Here is a 22239-nt window from a genome sequence, read left to right on the forward strand (position 1 = left end):
GAAGGCCACCTTTGTAACCCCTGAATTCTGGTGCTGGCTGATGACTGCTGCTGTTTATGTTGTAAGTTTAGAGTAGTCTGAGGTGGCTATAGCCCATACTGGCAAGTCTGGCAGCTAGGAATAGCTGGAGCACTGAGGTGCTTCATACCTTGGATCTGCTCCAAAAGAGCGTTATTATTGTTACATTATAATTGTCCACCTTTGGGCCCAGATCTGAAAGTTAATTGAAGTCAGTGGAAAAGCTCCCATTTATTTCAGTAGGCTTTGGATCAGGACCTTGAAGATGTAGAGCAGGGCACATATTCATTAGAAAATAGGCTGAACACCCAAACTCATTCAGTGAGATGGTGGATGAGAATAGCTGCCACAAACATGAAAGGCCCCATTCCACTATGAAGTCCCCAAATCATCCAATCCATTCTCCAAGATCCTTTTGCTTAAAACGATAGCCCTGATTTCCCTCATTATAGTAACTGATTCTCCTCTTATTTCGAAACTTTCCTACACGCTACAATATGATATAGATACCAACCCATTCTGAGTAATATGACATATGACATAATCACACAGAATTGCACAGTATAATGATGAGAAGTGGGATATTTCAGTTTGGGTAATAGGAGGCTGACTATTTTCTCCCCTCTCTTCACTGGAAAAATCAGTTGAGGGAATGTATAAGTGTACAGTAATGATTTATGAGGCCACAATTTAAAGTATGAATTTGTCTACCTTCACTAGAGACTTCATCCAACTATAAATTGTTGGAAGTGCAGCTAACAAGGCTTTTAGAAAAGATTTATTGGACACGATACAAATGTTTGTATAACACTGTATAGTTATATTAACACAGTAAACCATTCTATTTTAATAAATACACGGCAAGTGTTGAAATAACAGATGATACACGCAGAACATCTTTAAGACAGTTCAGCACTTTCTACTTTGCATTTCAACTTGTACAGCAGCTCGTTTCCCCTCCTCATTTTGTCTGAGGCTGAATATTCTTTGGCTCACAGTGCCCCTTCAGATGCTCTGCTATTCTGTTCCTGGAAGGAAAACAGAATGCACATTTATTGTAAAAGCTGCTCTCTTCTTCCCTTCCTTTCTCTTTTAACTTGCCAGCCTATCATCCTCTGTCTCTGTTTCTCTTGACAGCAAGTCTAGCTTGCCTGGTACGGGCTGTTATTGTTTACATTTGTTTAATGCCTAAGGCGACGCCAGGTAATTTACTGACATATGATCAAACAAGTTCTTGCCCTGAAGAGCTTATAATATGAGGACCTGGTTGTGCAATGTGCTAACGTCAATGGGAGCTGTGAGTGCTCAGACTCAGGCTCTAAACCAGGGGTAGGCAATCTATGGCATGGGTGCCGAAGGCGGCACGCGAGCTGAATTTCAGTGGCACTCACACTGCCTGGCCACCAGTCCCGGGGGGCTCTGCATTTTAATTTAATTTTAAATTAAGCTTCTTAAACATTTTAAAAACCTTATTTACTTTACATACAACAATAGTTTAGTTATATATTATAGACTTATAGAAAGAGACTTTCTAAAAATGTTACAATGTATTACTGGCCCATGAACCCTTACATTAGAGTGAATAAATGAAGACTTGGCACACCACTGCTGAAAGGTTGCCGACCCCTGCTCTAAACAGACAACATATTGTTACCCCTTTTGACCTGAACAGCTAGCCATAGGTCAGGGTCTAGCAGGTTGTTCCAGTTAGGAGGAGAAATTGATGATGGGTATCTGTTTGATGCAATTCTCTTTATTTACAGAGACTATACTGAGTCCTGTTTCCCTGAACACAGGGCTTCTCCCAGGACCACACCATCCACCCACCCACACCCACTCACCCACCCACAAAATATCTCTGGTAAAAAAATGTCCAGTGGAACCCTCCAGACTTATGATGCTAATTTCTGGGCACACTCCATTGTGCCTTGTTTTAGGTGAGGCTCCTTAATGTCTCTTGTAGCTATCTTAAATGAACGGTGCATTCACACCCATCAGTTTCAATGAGGTTTTAACCCAACTCATAGCAACTCAATTCATATATATGTATGTAAGATATGATCTAATTCAAACAGAAATTGTTTTGGGAAAGTTATATGGCTTGTGTGAACAGGAAATCAGCTTAGATGATCACAATGGACCCTTCTGGCCTTAGAATCTATGAATGTATAAAAATACCACATAGAGAAGAGTGCGGAAAAGATTTAACACAACACTGAAAAATTGTCTATTTAATTTTAACCCTGGCTTATATACCTCTATTTCTTGTCAGATTTTATATTTTTTCCTGATTGTCTGTTTGATACATGGAAAGGCAAAGAGCCAGGCACTGGGGATAAAGGGTTGAGAAAGTGGCAGGGCCATAAGCCAGCAAGCTGTACCAAGCTCTTGCTCTCACAGCAGGGCTTGTTGGTAATTGGAGGAGTTCTGTCCTGGCAGCACAGAAGACTATAAGTAGGGCCCTACCAAATTCATGGTCCGTTTTGGTCAATTTCAAAGTCATAGGATTTTAAAAATAGTCCGTTTCATGCTTTTAGATGTTTACATCTGAAATTTCACAGTGTTGTAACTGGGTGGGTTCTGACCCAAAAGGGGGAAATAGGGTGGGGTTGTGGGATTGCTACCCTTACTTCTGCACTGCTGCTAGTGGGGGCACCAGCACAGAAGTGAGGGTTGCAGGGTATGGGGGGGTTGTCACTTTTGAGGGGGGGCAGGGTCGGTCTTACAGGTGGGCAACCGTCTAGGACCCCATGGTCAGGGGTATGCTGTGGTCCCCTCCCACAGCCTGCCCAGGTCCTTTTAACCCCCAAGCACTGGGCCCAGAGCTGGGGAGGCACAGGGCTGGGGATGCTCATATGCTGGGGGCTCCTACTGTACGCCAGGGTCCAGCTGCTAGTCCAGACTGGGCTGGGTTGGGACAGGAATTCCTCTTCCCATGCAGGGGCCGTTCCTGGGGCTGGGTCAACCCCCCCCACACAAGGAACCTCCCCTTGCTGCAGGAAGCTCAGTGGCTGCTCTGCTTTCAGCTCAGCTCTGAAGGCAGCACAGAAGTAAGGGCAGCACACTGGAAGCTGGAAGCTGCAGCAGGAAGCGCTGCGACTGCTGACTGCTGCCTAGCTCTGAAGGTAGCACATCTGTGGAGCTTCCTGCAGCTGGGGGAAGAGGAAATCCTGTTCCTCCCCAGCCTGGCCAGGACTAGCAGCTGGAGCCCAGTGAACGGTAGATCTGCCTCCCCCACAAGAGCCAGATTTCATGGGGGAGATCGAATTTCACGGTCTGTGACATTTTTTTCATGGTTGTAAATTTGGTAGGGCCTTAACTATAAGTATGGAACTATTGTGATTCAGAGATAAAATAGCCTATCAGACTAAAACTCTTTAACTGCCCTCTGAACAGCAAAACAGTCTTGTGTTAAACTGTGTCACGGCTGAATACAGTGGCCTGAAATTGTTGCTTCTGTTAGTGGTGTTGACACATTGGATCCTGCCAACCAGCTGATGTGGTGACCAGGGGCAGCTCTAGCAATTTGGCCGCCCCAAGCAGGGCGGCACGCCGCAGGGGGCGAGCTGGCGGTCGCCGGTCCCGCGGCTCCGGTGGACCTCCCGCAGACATGCCTGCGGAGGGTCCGCTGGTCCCGCGGCTCCGGTGGAGCATCCGCAGGCGTGCCTGCGGGAGATCCATCGGAGCCGCGGGACCAGCAGACCCTCTGCAGGCATGCCTGCGGGAGGTCCACCCGAGCCGCCTGCCGCCCTCCCGGCGACAGGCAGAGCGCCCCCCGCAGCATGCCGCCCCAAGCACGCGCTTGGCACGCTGGGGTCTGGAGCCGGCCCTGGTGGTGACATCATTTTGAGATATACTGTTTCTATGGTGCTGTTACCTACAGTGGTAGTGAGGCTGGCAGCTGTTGATATTCTACTCATGGGCAGGACAAGTATTGGTGGGATACCTGAAGCTATTGACCATATTATGTATCCCACAACCTGGGAGTGGTTCTCCACCTATTCATCAGTGCAATGTAATCTGAAGGCCCCAGTTCAGCAAGGAACTTAAGCATGTGCTTAACTTTAAACGTGTGACTAATCACTTCCTATTCAGCAAAGCACATAAGCCCATGCTTAAAGTTAAGCATGTGCGCAAATGATTTGGGCCTCAAGGTACTTAAGCATATGCTTAACTTTAAGCATCAATTTAATAAGCATATTTCTAAGTACTTTGCTTAATCAGGGCTTCAGTTTGCATGAGAATTTGTTCCTTATTTAACATAATTCTTGCTTTATGTAAGAAATAGAATAGAGTTGTCTATTCTCTAATGGTTGACAGGTTTGCAATTTTAAATACACCTCTACCCCAATATAACGCTATCCTCAGGAGCCAAAAAATCTTACCGCGTTATAGGTGAAACCGTGGTATATCGAACTTGCTTTGATCCACCAGAGTGTGCAGCCCTGCCCCCCCAGAATGCTTCTTTACCGTGTTATATCCAAATTTGTGTTATATCGGGTTGCGTTATATCGGGGTAGAGGTGTATGTTATAATTAAAATTTTGATTCCTTAGGGATTTTTGAGATGAGACATGATATAAATACTGTGGCAGTATAACTAGGTTTACATTTTGCCTTGCTTACTAAGTAATGTAACAAATGAAACAGACATATTCTGATGACACGCTGGTCTGTGATCCATGCAGAGAGACAATACAGAAGTGCTGATTACCTGAGCCTGGCTTCATGTACCAGAAGCAAAATATCAGACACTAATGCAGCAAGCGAGATTATTTAGAAGTGATGCTTTCATTTGGAGACCTAGCTTCCTGGTATTGGGGTAGAAAGGAACACATTGAATATGTCTGCAAGTAGAAATACATGGCTAGAGGAAAAACTTATATCAGTAAACAGGACAAAAACATGCCCCTGGGACAGGGGAAGAGAAAGAGCTTGCATTTTCTGCAGTAAAACTAAAAAGAATATAGAAAGATTAGCTCTGGAGAAGATATGACCACGCACATCCTCATAACATTAGGGCTTTGCTACAGGTTCTGGGTAACTCCATTATTAGAAGAACCTTCACGTTGAATGGAAGTGACTATAGAAGCATCAGTATTTCAGAAAAGGCATATCTTCTAATCTACATGAATTGCTCTGTTGACATTCATGGGAGAACAAGTGACAATGATGGGGACTATAGACATGCAGGTTAAACTCCATGGTCAGAGAGCTCCAATGTCTCTGATTATGGTCTTTATTCCCATACATGAGAGGCCAGTGATGGATCAAAAAGATCCAGCTGAATTGGCAAAAAGCTCTCTTGATGGAGTAAAGTAAAACCATATAGCTACAGTATTTCAGGAACATGCTTTGGTTTTCAAAGGAGAAATGGAGAGCATGTAATACTTCACTGTAAAAGCTATCCAATAAGCTGGGCAGCCCACCCGAATGTTACAAGGAGAACATGAGTTCACGATATGCCATCAGACCTTCAAATCAGATCTGGAAAGTCTAGTCAAGACAGGAGTTGTGTCATGCACAGATAATGAGCAACTGCCATTGTTCCAGCGCTTAAGTTAAAAGAGAATTTGGGATGATTTCAAAGTGACTATAAATCCAGTCTTACGTGCAGAACATTATCCTTCCTCATAGTTAACATTTATTTGCTTCTTTACCAGGCAAAAATTATTGAAATTGAGTCCTGCCAAACTTACTTACAAATGCAGTTGGAGAAAAAAATCTCAGGGGAATGCTAACAATAGCAGTGCCTAATGAGTTTTACTGACCCAAATAAGTTTTTCAAAATGTAAGCTCAACAGAAATGCTTCCATTAAATGCTAATTAAAGAAGAAGAAAATAAAAAATAAAATAAAAAATCCACTGGAAACAAAAACATTCTCTTGCAGGGTTTGCCATCCAAACATTGTAACATTTTCTAGTGCAGGGGTCCCCAACGCAGTGCCCACGGGCACCATGGCGCCCGCGGGAGCATCTAAATGCGCCCGTGTCCTGGCCGGCGATTGAGCATCCACCAAAATGCCGCTGAAATTTGGCGGCATTTCGGTGGCGACGCCACTTGCCGCTAACAAGCGACGTCATCGAGAGGCGTCGCCGCCGAAATACTGCCAAAATTCGGCGGCATTTCTGTGGATGCTCGACCACCGCCATGGTCCTTCGTCTGGCGCCCGCCAGACGAAAAGGTTGGGGACCACTGTTTTAGTGCATGAGAATTGTTGTGATAATCAGGCCTACAAGTTATGAGCTCAGCTATAACAAATACATCTAATTTAATATGAGGTCACAATAGCCTATAACAGGGATTGGCAACCTTCGGCACGCAGCCCATCAGGGGAATCCACTGGCAGGCCACAAGACATTTTGTTTACTTTGACAATCCACAGGCATGGCCCCACGCTGCTCCCACTGGCTGCGGTTCGCCGTTCCCACAGCTCCCATTGGCCGGGAATGGTGAACCGTGGCCACTGGGAGCTGTGCCTATGGAGGGTCAACATAAACAAAATGTCAAGCAGCCTCAGGGATGCAACCTCTAGTGGATTACCCTGATGGGCCACATGCCGAAAGTTGCCGACCTCTGGCCTGTAATAACAAATGTTGATCGGAGAAGGTATGAAAGGGAGACAGACTTAATTAGTCCAAACAAAAAGGCCTACCGATGTTCAGGGACCATGTTAAGATCATGCTTGGCAAACAAGAAAATTGTGGAACCAGAAATCAGTGAACCAAAACTGGTGTGTCAGAAATGAGGCCTAACTGGTCGACATAATAATGAGAGAATGGGCTATTCAACCCATCACTTCCTTTTGAGTTTATGATGGGGTGGTCCACCCCACACAAGTTTTGAGCAGGTTAATATGGGCCAGAAGAGGCCAGTTAACTTTATATGCTGCACCTGGAGTAAAGCCAGGGCTTGATAAGCTTTAATGGCAGATGAAGCCCAGCTCGGGGAGAAGTTGAGATAGGAGAATAAAACCAGGAAATGAGAGCACAAGAAGATCTGCGGACACCGCCTAGGGGAAAAGGGGGTTGGCTAGAGTCAAGGAGGAAATGCAGGGGGAGAGTAAGCTATGGGTCCAGTCCTGGACAAGGGAATATGACAAGAGGCCTAGTGATGAAGAAGCCACAGGGAGTGGAGGAAGCTCTGGTGGAAAATTCAGAGCTAGGCAGTGAGATAGAGAGATGGGGTAGGAAGGAGCCCAGAGAAAGAGCAATAGGGTCTGAGACTAAGGAGACCTATATTGATTGTCATAGTGTCTCTGGGTTGGATCCCGGAATAGTGGGTGGGCCTGGGTTCCTCTACCAGCCACTGGGCAAAGTGGCACAGGACTTGGAGTTGGAATAGAAGGTTGTTTGAGATGGCATATGGACAGCTTGTCCCATGGGACTTTGTTACCCCAGAATGGGGCAGGGGGGACTATATAGTGACCTGGCTGGAGGACTGAGTTACGAAGATGGAGCACCCTGAGTTACAGAGAGAGAGGGGCCACAGCATGAGTGATGGACAGAAGGTGGTGCCAGATGGGGCGAAAGCTAATTCCCAGACCCAGCCAAAAGGAGGTGCACCTGCGGTGAGTGGAACCGCTTTATTGGGTCCTTAAAGAAAGAGACTTTGAGGGAACAAATTGGCTACTGGAGTGAGCTTCCCCATTGTGCCTGCACCCTCACCATTTCATGGGACACTGGGCCTTTGTCATTCTGACCCTAAGAGGTGTCCTGACCAGCTGGGCCAGAAAGAGGGACCTTGATGACATTTTCACATCTGCTGGGTTTTAAAAATACTTTTACTTGTAATAACATATGTTAGAATTTAAGGAAACTGGAAAAAACATTTTGATTCATAAAATATGACTTAGGTTAACCTTTATTTGTTTAAGCCAAAATGAAGTAGAGCTGCTTTATCAACCGAGGAGCATACAAAATACTGGGGCATCTAAATTAGATGTTATGGCTCAAGAAAGAGTCATTGTGGATGGTTCTTTGAAAACATCTGCTCAATGCAGCGGCAGTCAAAAAAGCTAACAATATTAGGAACCATTAGGAAAGGTATAGTTAATAAGACAGAAAATATCAAAATGCCACTGTATAAATCCATGGTATGTCCACACATTGATTACTACATGCACGTCTGGTTGCCCCATCTCAAAAAAGATATATTAGAATTGGAAAAAGTACAGAGAAGGACTACAAAAATGGGAACATCTTCTCTATGGGGAGAGGTTAAAAAGACTGGGACTGTTCATCTTAAAAGAGAGATGACTAATGGGGGATATGATAGAGGTTTATAAAATTATGATGTGTGGAGAAAGTGAATAGGTAAGTGTTATTTACTTCTTCGCATGACACAAGAACAAGGGGATCACCAAATGAAATTAATAGGCAATAGGTTTAAAACAAACAAAAGGAAGTACTTCACACAACACACAGCCAACCTGTGGAACTTGTTGCCAAGGGATGTTGTGAAGGCCAAAAGTATAACTGGGTTCAAAAATGGATTAGATAAGTTCACGGAGGACAGGTCCATTGGATGACATTAGCCAAGATGGTCAGGGATGCAACCCCATATTCTCGGTGCCCCTAAACCTCTGACTGCCAGAAGCAGGGATACGATGATGATAAGGGATGGATCACTGAATAAATTGACCTGTTCTGTTATTTCCCTCTGTAGCATCTGGCACCGGCTAACTGTTGGAAGACAGGACACTGGGCTAAATGGACCACTGGTTTGATCCAGTATGGCCATTCTTATAATCTGGTTGAAAATAGCTTTCATTATTTGTATGCGTTAACTGTAAATTTCTTGGAATAGTAAATTAATTTATATGCATTGATTGTACATCTCCTCTGTAGTGAAAGAAACTACTGTTAATAGAATTAACTTTGAACTAGAGAGCTGTAAAAATGATCTTCCAAATGAATATTTGCTAAACATGACAGAGGCCGTGAGAATGACTAGCAAGCTCAAACAAGTACAGTGATCATCCATGTCAATACTGGAAAAATTGTTCTTGCCAGAAGTTGTTTTGCATACTTAATAATATGCCTCTGACGTGAAACAGTGGAAAACACTGATGAATGGTAAGCTGTAAAAGAACAATTTACTAAGGATGAAAATACTAGATATGCTGAATCCCTTGTGTTAACATAAACATATCACACTGTTTCTTTTTAGTATAGCTAATAATCTTCAGCTGTGCCAAGTGACTCATTGATGGTTGCAGAGGATATACTTGAAAATCTGAAATGTGGTTGCTATGAAATTGTGAGGCAACGGCAGCTGGGTAGGGTGACGTGAGACTCATACAGCCTCAGTTCTCTGAGTGCCTGTGGTTTAAAACAAAAATAGAACAGGCGAGAAGTACTTCCAGCTCTTTAAGAAAAAAAAGTACTACGGGATTGTACAGTTGTTGAACACCCTAAAGCTAAATGATAATGGACCCTTATGATTTTTTTGCAGAAAGACAGGGGTAACATTCCTGTGCAGTACTCCAACTGTGCAGTGCAATTAGAATAACTTCTACCATGCAGTCATGAACAAAAGGCAGGTAGCTTAGAATCATAGAAAAGCAGGGTAGGAAGGGACCTCGAGAGATAATCTAGTCCAGCCCCTGGTGCTGAGGCAGGACCAAGTACACCTAGACCATCTTTGACAGGTGTTTAATCTCTAACCTGTTCTTAAAACTTGCAGTGATGGGGATTCCCCAACCTCCCTTGGTAACCTGTTCCAGAGTTTAACTACTCTTTTAGTTAGAATTTTTTTCTTAATATCTTAATCTCTTAATCTCTCTTGCTACAGCCCATTAGTTATTATCCTTCCTTCTGTGGGCATGGAGAACAATTGATCATTGTCCTCTTTTAACAGTCTTTAACATCTTTGACACCTGTTATTAGGTCTCCTTCTCAGTCTTCTTTTCTCATGACTAAACATACCCAGTTTTTTTAATCTTCCCTTAGTCAGTGCAGACTGAGGGACCCCAGTGAGAGACACTATCAGAGTCTAGCCTGGAAACCTGCAAGCCCCTGTTTGAACAGAGACTAGATTGGAGAGGGCACTCCAGGCACCAGGCCTGAAGAGACCTAACTCTCGACTGGACTGACCCAGGGGCTCAAACAAGAACCACTATTGCTCACTTTGAACTATAACTGTTTAAACCTCTGTATCTAGGGTATTTGCAACATTTCTTGCCAGCCCTGGTAAAATAACCTTCCCCTTAGCCATAAGTCTGAGTGGTTATTGGGACCCACCAGGGCTAGCTGCCTAAAAGACCTAGCTGCTGAAGCACCTACAATGCTTGCCTCCAAGTCATGGTATGCCTGGCATGCTACTGGCACCTAAGGGGTTGGTGTACTCCAGCACTGAGCAGCTGCAATAATTACACAGATAATGCGCTCCCAAGGTGCTGCACCACTACTTCCCTGGTTTACTTCCTGCCAGACCACTTCTCTCCAAGGAGAAAGGGTGAACAGTAAACAAAATAAATCCAAGGTAAATCTCACATTTTCTGATTGTCCAGAGGTCTTGTGTCCTCAGCAAGTCTGGAAGTCCCAGACAGCTGAACCTCCCACAGTTCTCCTTTTAAAGAGGTAAGAGTGTAGATCTGTTCACTTCCACTGTCTGCCAACAGCTGTATATTCTTAAGAAGGTGATGTTTGGGGCTTTGAGTGGAAGAGACCTGTATATGACTGAGAAGTATCCAATCACACATCACTCTGTCCAGGCTGGCAACCTATCCTCACTCCCTGGCCTAACATACACCCTTGGTAACAGTTATGTAGTCCTACAAGTGTTACTAGAATGTTGTCTCAGACTATTGGAGAGGAAACTGAATATAGAGGAATTCAGCTATGGCAGAAGGGATGATGATGTGGCACAACCACTAGCATGGTAATGGCTGTTATACAGCACTCATATATAGGGCTTTCCAGTAGCTCTGTGACCAGCATCACCATCTCCACACCCACTTTTGGTGAACACACAATACCCACTGCAATGACTACACTTCTCACACTGGGTTGACATCGACCACACTGTATATTTCAGGTCCAACGTGTTCACAGCCTTGGGCATTTTGACTCGGCTGCTGCAGTTGAGCTGTTTGATTCTAGTAAACTGGCCATTGGCCCATGCAGATGAGGTGAGAATGGATCCCATCACTGTCCGGTGTGATGTCCTTCATGGCTCTGTCGAATGAGAGAGAAAACAGCAGAATTCTGAAGCCAACTCTGTTTCTAACCTGTTGTTCACCCTCTGAGACTGGAGTAGTTACTGCTAATCCCTACTGCTTTTGCTACACCCTCATTTGTTCTGGTCATGAATGTGGAACCACAACTTCTTTTTTCCCTAACCCTCCTCCCTTTTTATCTGACTCATGAAGATATCCCCTAGGCAGCACACACAGGCTGTGCAGCTGGTTCTGCAACCATGTGCTAAATGTAGAGTTGCTTTTACTGTCTATTGAGAAACATACTGCTTGGAAGCAGAGTGCATTTGCATTGCCTCAGGAGATGCATAGGGATTTTGCCAGCATGTCTCAATATTGCAATGGAAAAATCTGTGGCTTCTTGAGATTAATTTCACCGTGTATTTCCCCTGGAGGTACAGGATTAGTGGTTGGTCAAAACAGGCAGGAGACACATCCCTCCACTTACATCCTGAAGTATTAGGAGCTATAGAAATACCTAGACAGCTAACAAGTCATCAGAAAACCCAGGGAACTCCAAACATACATGAGTGTCCTTGCTGCTTTTGTGAGACTCCTAGAACCACATCCAGCATTTGGCAGCATGGATGACTTCCATGCTCTACTGCCATTGGTTCCTTACTTGTGGAGGCATCCATGTGACCTATTCAGTTAGGGTTAAAGTGTGCATATCAGAAAATGGTGCTGATTCAGCCATGATGCATTCCATCTTAGATTAAGCATTTGCATGGGGAAATGTGGTATATGATGGCTATCCCTAACTGCTTCCTCCCATTTCCCGTTTGGTACAGATATACTGTGAATATGTCATGCTGTTGTGTGACAGGTGCTTATTTCCTGTGGGCAGGAAATTGATTAGACTTTGTTGACCTGTGTAAGAGATTCCCAGTAATTTTTTAAACCATCTCTAGATTATTATATGGCATCTCCCCTGTAGTGTCTGAGTGCCTCCCAAATAATTAAACAAGACCGATACAAAATAAAACACTCTTGTTTCACCACCTTTAAGAGGAACTTGAATAAATATTTGGATGCTTTGCTTTTTTAAGTGAGTGAGTTTAAGGAGTGAGTTGACTTGTCTATACTGGAAATATACCCATTACAGCCAAAAGTGGCCAGCCACCTGTGTAGCTGCACCAGAGCAAATCATGTACAGGCTAAGCCACAATTTATACTAGTGCATTTTATTCCAGTTTCAAGCAGGGGTAACTGCATTAGTAAAAAGAACAGCAAATAGCAGCTTTCCCTGTCTATGCTAAGGATTCACACTAGTGTAGCTAAACTGATGGCTGGTCACCAGTGCCTGAAATCTTTGGAGATAAGGCCTGAGTGCAAGTTTGCACGTGTTTGTCTAGTCATTGAGGGAAAGGTGAATCAAGGAAGTGAGTTTTGCACCCAGGTTTGAAAGTGATGAGAGCTGTAGTGATTCCTGTCTCTTGCAGGAGTGAGTTCTACGTCTGGTGTCAAGAAACTACTGTTTCCGGTGCCTGTAGGCCATTCTCTGTAAATTGATAGTTTCGTTATTTCAGTGAGACGTGGATATAGAGGAAAGTAATGCACAGGGAGGGCCAATCCTGCAGCAACCTGCATGGAACTTGGAGGGAGGAGCACAGGTGGCAGCAGGGGTGGCTCTACGTTTTTGGCCGCCCCAAGCAGTCATGCCCGGGAGGCGCCCCGGAGCCGCGGGAGCAGCGGACCTTCCGCGGGCATGACTGCGGAGGGTCCGCTGGTCGTGCGGCTCGGCTGGACCTCCCGCAGCTGCGGATGGTTCGCAGGTCCGGCGGCTCCGGTGGAGCTGCCACAGGCATGCCTGCGGGAGGTCCAGCCGAGCCGCGGGACCAGCGAACCGTCCGCAGTCATGCCTGTGGCAGGTCCGGTCGTCCCGGGGCTCCGGTGGACCTCCCGCAGGCATGACTGCAGCAGGTCCCCCGGCCTAGCCTGCCGCCCCCCCGGGAAAGGGCCGCCCCACGCGCGTGCTTGCCGCGCTGGGGTCTAGAGCCGGCCCTGGGTGGCAGGAGGGAAGAGTTTGAAAGAAGAGGCACTAGGCAGCCAGGGAAAGAATTCTCTGTAGTAATTCAACTCCCTCTCCATCTAGTGTCCCATCCCTGGCCACTGAGGATGTTTGCTACTAGCAGTCAAAGATTGGTCATATGCCATTATAGGCATCTCATCATACCATCCCCTCCATAAACTTATCAAGCTCAGTCTTGAAACCAGTTAGGTTTTTTGCCCGCACTGCTCCCCTTGGAAAGATATTCCAGAACTTCACTCCTCTGATGGTCAGAAACCTTTGTCTACTTTCAAGCCTAAACTTGTTGGTGGCTTTATATCCATTTGTTCTTGTTTCCACATTGGTGTTTAAACTAAATAAATGTTCTCCCTCCCTGGTATTTATCCCTCTGATGTATTTATAGAGAGCAATCATATCTCCCCTCAGCCTTCTCTTGGTTAGGCTTAACAAGCAAAGATCTTTGAGATTTTCCATTTCTCTGATCATCCTTGTAGCCCTTCTCTGTACTTGTTCCAGTTTGAATTAATCTTTCTTAAACATGGGAGGCCAGAATTGCACACAGTAATCCAGATGAGGTCTCACCAGTGCCTTGTATAATGTTATTAATACTTCCCTGTCCCTACTAGAAATATTTTGCCTCATGCATCCTAGGAATGCATTAGCCCTTTTTCACGGCTGCATCACATTAGCAGTTCAGAGTCATCCTATGATCAACCAATACATCCAGGTCTTTCTCCTTCTCTGTCATTTCCAACTGATAAGTTCCCATCTTATAGCAAAAATTCTTCTTAGTCCCTAAGTGCATGACCTTGCACTTTGCACTGTTAAATTTAATCCAATTTCTGTTACTCCAGTTTTCAAGGTCATCCAGATCTTCTTGTATGATATTTCAGTCCTCCTCTGTATTGGCAATACCTCCCAACTTTGTGTCATTCACAAATTTTATTAGCACACTTTTGTGCCAAGGTCATGAATTAAAATGTTAAATAAGATTGGTCCGAAGACCGATTCCTGAGGAACTCCACTTGTAACCTCCCTCCAGCCTGATAGTTTACCTTTCAATGTGACCTACTGTAGTATCCCCCTTAACCAGTTCCTTATCCACCTTTCATTTCTCATATTATTCCCCAGCTTCTCCATTTTAACTAATAATTTCCTATGTGGATCTGTATTGAATGCCTTACTGAAATATAGGTAGATTAAATCTACTGCATTTCCTTTGTCTAAAAAAATCAATTATCTTCTCACAGAAAGAGATCAGGTTGGTCTGGCACGATCTAACTTTTGTAAAACCATGTTGTATTTATCCCAGTTATTGTTTACCTCTAAATCCTTAACTACTTTCTCTTTCAAAATTTTGTTCCAATATTCTGTATACAATTGAGGTCAAACTAACAGGCCTGTAGTTTCCAAGATCAGTTCTTTTCCCTTTCTTAAAAAATAGGCACTATATTAGCAATTCTCAAGTCACAGGGTACGACCCCTGAGTTTATGGATTCCTTAAAAATCCTTGGTATTGGGCTTGCAATTTCATGTGCCAGTTCCTTTAATATTCTTGGATGGAGATTATCTGCCTCTCCCCTCCCCTCCTCTCCCCCAGTTTCGTCCCATTAAGCTATTTGAGTTTGACTTCCACTTCGGATGTGGTAATTTCTACTTCGATATCCTCATTTCCATTAGCCACTCTGCTTGTACCCCCAGGCTCCTCATTACACTTATTAAAAACTGAGGCAAAGTATTCATGTAGGCATTTGGGCCATTCCTTGATGATTTTTAATCTCAACCCCATCCTCACTGCTTAGCGGTCCCACTTCTTTCCTTGTTTTCTTTTTATTTACATGGCTATCAAAACTTTTACTATTGGTTTTAATTTCCTTTGCAAGGTCCAATTTTGGTTGACTTTTGGAAATTCTTACCTTTTCCCTACACTTTCTGACTTCCAGGAGGCAGCTTTCCTTTGCTGATCCTTCCTGTCTTCCATTCCTTGTAGGCTTTCTGCTTTCTCTTAATAACCTGTTGGAGAGGCTTACTCATCCAGTTTGTTCTCCAACTCTTCCCTACAATTTTTTTCCTCTTGTTTGAGATGCAGGCTTCAGATAGCTTCTGCAACTTTGACTTAAAGTAATTCCAAGCCTCCTTCACATTCAGATCCTTGAGTTCTTCAGTCCACTCCATTTCCCTGACTAATCCCCTTAATTTTTTAAAGTTTGCTCTTTTGAAATCAAGGACCCTAGTTGCAGACCTTTGTTACTTTATCCTTCCATTTAGTTTAAATGAATTAGCTCATGATCACTCGAACCAAGGCTGTCCTCTACAACCAGTTCTTCTATGAGGTTCTCGCTACTTATCAATACTAAATCTAAAATAGCATCACCTCTTGTTGGCTGGTGACTACTGTATTTGGTGAAGAAATCTGTCTGCTATCACATCCAGGAATATCTGGGCGCTGCCATTATTAGTAGCACCTGTCCTCCAATCTATACCTTTTGAAATTAAAGTCTCCCATAATCACATAATTCCTAGTAGAATTTATTTAATTAAAAATATTAAAGATATGGTCTCCATATTAAAAGGCTTTATCCATATCCATATCCTTGCAGAGCCTCTGGGGCTTGGGTCCACAGTGTTAATTCTTCCATGACTTAACCTCAGTGGCAGAAAACACAATACTATAGTTATGTTGTATAAGCCTGGTACAATTTCAGTTACTATATATGATAAGAATTTTAACATACTTTAAATAAAACTACAAAATCAACATATCAAAAATAATTTTCTAGGTTTTCTTTCACAATGGAAAATTAATTTCCTTTTTGTGACTATTTTAGCCCCTGCTCTTTGTTTGCGCTGTGGAATCTTTATAGGGGATGTGTCATAGCAACTGATGAGGATTCTTTCAACGAGGTAACAATAACAGTAATATAGGTTTTGTGGAAATACAAAAACCAGGAGAACTTTGCAGAACAAATTTTCTTGGTTTCTCTGGTATTAAGCTGTTTTGAAACATGCTGTTCAGGAAAAAGGGTTTTCATCTATTACGCTGAAGAAAAAACTTGTAAATATGTCCTGAATAAGAATATGTAAACACAGCTGCCAAAAGAAAGAAATGAAGTAATTTCAATCATTTCAACCTGCAGGCATCCTATGTTTAACTTTCCCTAACAGGATAAAGAACAGATGAGGACAGCTGTTAGGGAAAGTTGAGGGGAGAGACTATTTTTATCAACACCTTCCAAATTAACATGAATATAAGGCCAACTCTTTGCTGGTATATAGATTAGCTATTCACTTCAACGGTGGTACACTGATTCATACTAGCTGAAGTTCGGTTCCATTGGGCCAAATCACAAAGTCTTTAATGAGGGTGTCATGCCCCCCTTTAGGCGAGACAAAATAGTTACAGGAATGTTCTATATCTGTGTATATGTAAATAGGTAACTAATAAGGCAGAGGCAACATGTTGGGGGCGGGGGGCACATGAGGTCACCAGTTTCCGCAGACTCTGCCCTATAGGGCAGTGGGGGTGGGCGAGTACTCGGGTTGCCTCTTGCTGGGATGCCCAGCAGTGAGATGGCGGCTCTCACCATGTGTCCGTGCAGTGCATGGAGGGAAAAAGCAGCAGGGTGCCTGGCTGTGGGCAGAGTTCCCCCATAGCTACATGAGGCTTCTTCTCCTTCCCTGCTGCTGGAGTGCCAGCACTTCCCGTTGCCTACTTTACAGACTGCCCTGGGCTGAATGCCCTGTGCCTTTTCCTAAGGCAGAGGCCACTCTCCCACTCCTACAGCGGGGGCTCTGCTCAGGGCCTCGCACTGCATCGGGCTTGCCCTACCTTCCATTTAGCAACAACTTCTAAGGTGATTTGGGATGGAAGTGGTGCTCTCTCCTGGAGCCCCACTGGATTGGGCTCATCCAAGCCATTTGGTGTTACCTGCCCCAGCTTCCTGGTGTTGCTCACTCACCTGAACACTCCTCCTGGGGCAAGGGCGCGCCCGACAGCTGGAAAACCTCTGTTCTAGATCCAGAGCCAACGCATAGGATAGTCACACGCCCCCTCACTATCAGGAGTTACGCGTTGCCTCTGTATAAGGTGCCAGTTAGAGGTGAGCAAAAATGGGAATTTCCATCTCATGGGAAATGTTGATATTTCAACATTTGTGTTCATCACAAATTGGGATGAAAAGTTAAAATATTAAAATTTTTCATGGGACAAAAAATTTAAAAAAAATTGCATTCAGAAATGATGAAATGTTTTCTTTCAGCATTTTCAGTCAAAACAAAATAGTTTGATTTTCCCAAATAAAAATGTTTTGCTTCCATTTGTTAACTGACCTAAAATGCTTTGTTTCAAGTCAGTTCAACACTAAACTCTAGTGTCCTATTGTGGTGCATTGCCTCATCAGAGCTGTAGTTTGGGTTGCCTGATGCCCCTATTTTCCCTATTGACCAGGCACCCATGATGCACCCACCAGGCCATGGAGCACACCACTCAGTCAGAGGAAAGACTGATGTATCCTGGGAGAGGTAGTCTGGCCAGGGAGCCAGGCACATAGGAGATAATGGAGTCCTGAACTACGACTCCCATGAAGCAATGTGACACCTGAGGGAAATGGAGTTTAATGCTGAGCTGAGCTGAAATGAAACATGGAAAATTTTGATTTAGCAGAAACTGCATTTTCTGTTAGAAAATCATTCTGACAGAAAATTCCCAACCAGCTCTAGTGCCAGTAGTTGGGGCTCAAGAATAGGTAACATAGGCTCCTGGGGGTTCTGTAGGACCATGTAACAGGTTGCACCTCCGCTCCTGTCTTCTTGCCCCATGGAAACTGTGCAGATTCCCTTAGTTTTACATTCACAATACCATTTATTTTGGCCCTCCATCAGGACCTGAGGGGAACAGAGATCTTCCTTCCGTGAGGCCTCTGTGTGACTGAGCTTAGCTAGCCCTGTTCCCCCCGCTCTTCCTCTTGGCACTTCTTGTGCCTCTTTGTCAGTTTTGGGCTGATGGGCTAATTTGCTCGTTATCCTATCCAGCCCACCAGGCTGATTATGTAATTACTTCTTTCATCTTTCTCTGGGGAACTAGTTGGCATCTAAGTAATCAGAGTGCGGAGCTCACCCGTTCACTCTCTGCATTTGTCACAGACCAATAAAACCTGTTGAAGTGCACTAAAAATGACTTTCCATCAGCTCTAACAGAAACTCCATGAGGTTCCCCCTAATTCTCCTCCTAAGAACAAGAAGGTTGCCCACCCCATTCTGCCCTACAGACATGGTAGGGTGTTAAAAGCTACCAGTAAAGGACAGCTGCGTGGAGACCCCTTTGTTCCATATTGCCACCCCTCCACCTTGCCCCCAACCTTCCTGCCATCTTGTATCAGCTGGTGTGGGAACATGCTGCCAGGGGCTCTCCTGAATGCTGATGCCTCAGAACTCATGGAAGAGAGGGGGATCTTGTATTGCTTTCTGAAGACAATGGGCCTGATTTTTCATAGCCTCATTTATATGTTGTGTACATCAGCACGGTAGCATTTTATATAACTTTTGTATAGGTGTAAGTGACTGCACAAGGTGCAAAGCACTGGAGAATCAGGCCCACTACCTATGGTAATGTGCACTGTTTTGCCTTAGAGGTTTGGGTATCTGTGAGTTTTGGTTCCACCCTGTTTACAGCACAAGGTCCTCAGTTTTTAGTCATTATTACTTTTACAGAACTTTCCTTGGCTTCAATATGAGATTTGATTGAGTAAGAGATTTAAGATTTGGCCACTGAAAATGCTGATATCTCTAGTCATACTCCATAGTTGCATAAAGGGCCAGGTCTTCAACCGGTATAAACTGGCATAGCTTTATTGGAAATATGCTGATTTACACCTGCTGAGAATCTGGCCCAAAATGTTCAAGCCCTTGAAGAAATCACACTAATCTTTTAAAGCCAGAAATAAAGCCATCATATGTGTCTACAGCAAAATTCTATTGCAGTTTCATACCAGAGCAGTGGCTGTGGGATTGTTGTTAACTCCGTCTGCAGAATGTTGTTACTTAATTAAATAAAATTTTGTCCACAAGCAAAGCTCCGAAAAAATGTGTAATACATGTTTTAGCAACATACTAGCATACAGAAGAACTTTTGAATCATAATCTCAATTGAGAAAGTCGTTAGCTCATTCTGGATGAAATTTGGCTGGAGTTTGAAGGGATTACTATTAGAGCAGTGAGAATGTGGGAAAACCTTCCTGGCAAGGCAGCTCACATTAACACTTAAAAGAGTAAAGTCTCAAATTTGGCTGTGTTAAGTTCCTAACAAGATCATTATGCAGTGATCAGAATCTAAATGTGACCTAATGCTGTAGATGGTTTATTTATGGTTTCAATTCGGAAAAATTTGAAGTTAACATTTTCAGTTGTATTCCTTATGGTAGGAGGGAACATTGGATAGTGGATAGTAGGGTAATGGTCCTGGTAATAAGAACTCCTAAGGAATGGGTACATTAGAGAACTTCTACAAAAATTATTCACACTTGCTAACACCAGTTCAGCTGCAACATTGTTAGCAATGCTTCTGATCATTGTGTGGATGGATTGCCAGGGTCAAATCAGTTAAACCTGCTTAATGAGGCTAATCAACATAGTGCTGAAAATAGGTGCTGGAGCCAGGGAGCCATCTGCAGTAGGGCTCTCAAACTGCCAACATCAGTGCAGATGAAATGGTATTGGTAACAGTAAGGACTCGTTGTTTAAATTCCTTAGTGTGGACAAGGCTCCACTGTAATTTCTGCTCCTGACTTGATGTGACCCTGATTTGATGTGACCCACAGTGAATCACTTACCACCTTGTATTTCAGGTAAAACATATGTAAAGTGGGTGTATAATGAGGCTTAATTAATTAATGTTTATAAAGGCGTTTGAGATTCTTGTAAAAGGTGCTACATACATAGCAGTTATTATCATAACGGATGTATTTGGGCATGTGACGGAGAAGCACTGTCCTTGCTGACTCCGGGCAGTGCTATGCTACCTGTCAACTTACAAGGAGTCACTCACATACAGAGACAGGAATGAGTCGCAAGGATGGAGACAGAAGACACAGCTAGGCTACATTACAGCTGTTTACTTTATAAATTATTTCTTGGTGTTAGTTAAATACATGTATTATTCTAAAACCTGCCTCAGTTATCACTCAAACCAGGTTCCATGGCTAATGTCAGGAATAGATCAACAGAAAGGCAAGGTGGGTGAGGTAATATCTTTTATTGGACCAACTCCTGTTGGTGAGAGAGAGAGAGAGAGAGGAATATATCAATGAATCAGAAGAGAGGCTACCCACTCACATGTCAAGTACTTTGAAGGACTCCCTGAAGTTCCTCCCATATATGGCAACCAAGGAGAATGGCAGGCTTCCAGCTGTAGTGAGGTGGGGCAGAATGCTAAAACACTGTGCTCAGCAGTTGCCAAAGAGAAGAAAAATATTTATTTGCTTATTGCCTGGAACTCCTGAAGCCTCTGTGGCTGTGAAAACTGGGAGGCCAGGGGAGCGTCTGTGTGTCAGCAACTGCATAAACTACTTTTCAGCTGATGAGAACTCTGGAGACATTAAGAAAAAAAGGGTTGTCACTCTAAAGGTAGAACAAACACAACACTGAGAGAACTTCTAAGTTGCTTGAGGCCAAATTCTACCCACAGATGCATATAAGCAGCTGCCATTAAAACCTGGATGCTTTTGAAGACTTGGCTTTTGGAATGTGTTTCTCTGCAAGAAAGCCAGTGGTTATGAGTCATGTGGCTGAACCCATGTTTAAATTCTAACGGGTGGCATATATTAGGTGGGGTTTTTCCTTTGCCCATCCCAGATCAGCTGAGTTATTCTGGTTTTACCTCGTGAAGACTTCTTTTTATTTAAAAAAAAAGAATCAGGAGAATTCACACTGTATCTTTTAAAAATATATATATATTTATTGGACTTGGGTGAATGTTTGTTTTTTTCATTTTGTCCAGGAGCTCAATGAGAAAATTTAATTTTTGAAATATAAGGAAGCACAATACTTAAGTACTTACTTCTGGCAAAACTCCCATTGATATCAGAAGCATATTTGCCTGAGTAAAGACTTCAGGACCTGAATTTATGTTTCAGAAGGGAGAAAAAACAAATACAATTCAGTCAAATTAAGTTTTTTCCCTTCTCATGGTCACCACCGCTAATAAAGGTTCTTCAGGCCAAATTAAGCCATTAGCTATGTCCATGCAACAACATTGTTCTAAAATTATGCCTTTGTGATACTGCTTCAAACTCATTGTCTTTAATAAGTTTACACAGGTGTAACTGTATAGAATTTAGTGAACAATTCTGTTGATGTACATGAAAATGTTATCCATTTCTCTCTCTCTCTCTAATGGATATAAACTGTGCATTGCTAATAGGAAAAAAGTACTAAAAACTTTTGTCACTAAAATCAGCCCATATGACTCAATACACACAGGATGCAGATGTTATGAAGGAGGTACCAGTTTTATAAAGTTGTGTTTTCAGTGTTCATAACAAAGAACAAGCAGATGCCCAATGAAATTGATATTCAACACATTTAAAACTGATAAAAGAAACAATATAGAACTCAATGCAACAATATATATTGAGCCCAAGAACCTAGCAGGATTTGTAAAATGACTGAATGCTTATATGGATCACAAGAACATTCATCGTCCCATTATTTAGGACAATATTTTAAAAATGAATGGATATAAACCTGCTTCAGAGCTCATGCCAACCACTAACTCACAGAGATTAGGAAGAAACTTTCCCTCTGGACAGGTTATTCTATAGTTGTCCACTACAGGGTTTCTCACATTTAAACTATACTGTGCCTTGAGTAGTTTTAGTTACATTAACTAACTTACATTTAGTTACATCAAAATCATTCTTTTGGCAGATTCATGGTCTGGTTTCCAAACAGTCCATCCAGATTATTAGGGTCCCTCAAACAAGGTCTTGACTTTAAATATATATAAGTACTAAAA

At 43.3% G+C, this 22239-nt stretch overlaps 1 long non-coding RNA gene across 2 annotated transcripts; it reads right to left on the reverse strand.

The window, feature by feature from the left end:
• Window positions 1-940: 940 nt before the first annotated feature.
• Window positions 941-17304, reverse strand: LOC123367643. Of its 2 annotated transcripts, none has more exons than XR_006578574.1 (3): window positions 17189-17304; window positions 11025-11198; window positions 941-1046 (listed from the first exon to the last, which is right to left on the reverse strand). It is a non-coding gene; the product is annotated as an uncharacterized LOC123367643 (long non-coding RNA). The 2 variants fall into 2 exon arrangements; XR_006578575.1 differs by having other exon boundaries at window positions 1004-1046; window positions 11004-11198.
• Between the last annotated feature and the right edge of the window lie 4935 nt (window positions 17305-22239).

Source organism: Mauremys mutica, chromosome 3 (assembly GCF_020497125.1).
Source record: "Mauremys mutica isolate MM-2020 ecotype Southern chromosome 3, ASM2049712v1, whole genome shotgun sequence".
In the NCBI taxonomy this organism is placed as follows: domain Eukaryota; kingdom Metazoa; phylum Chordata; order Testudines; family Geoemydidae; genus Mauremys; species Mauremys mutica.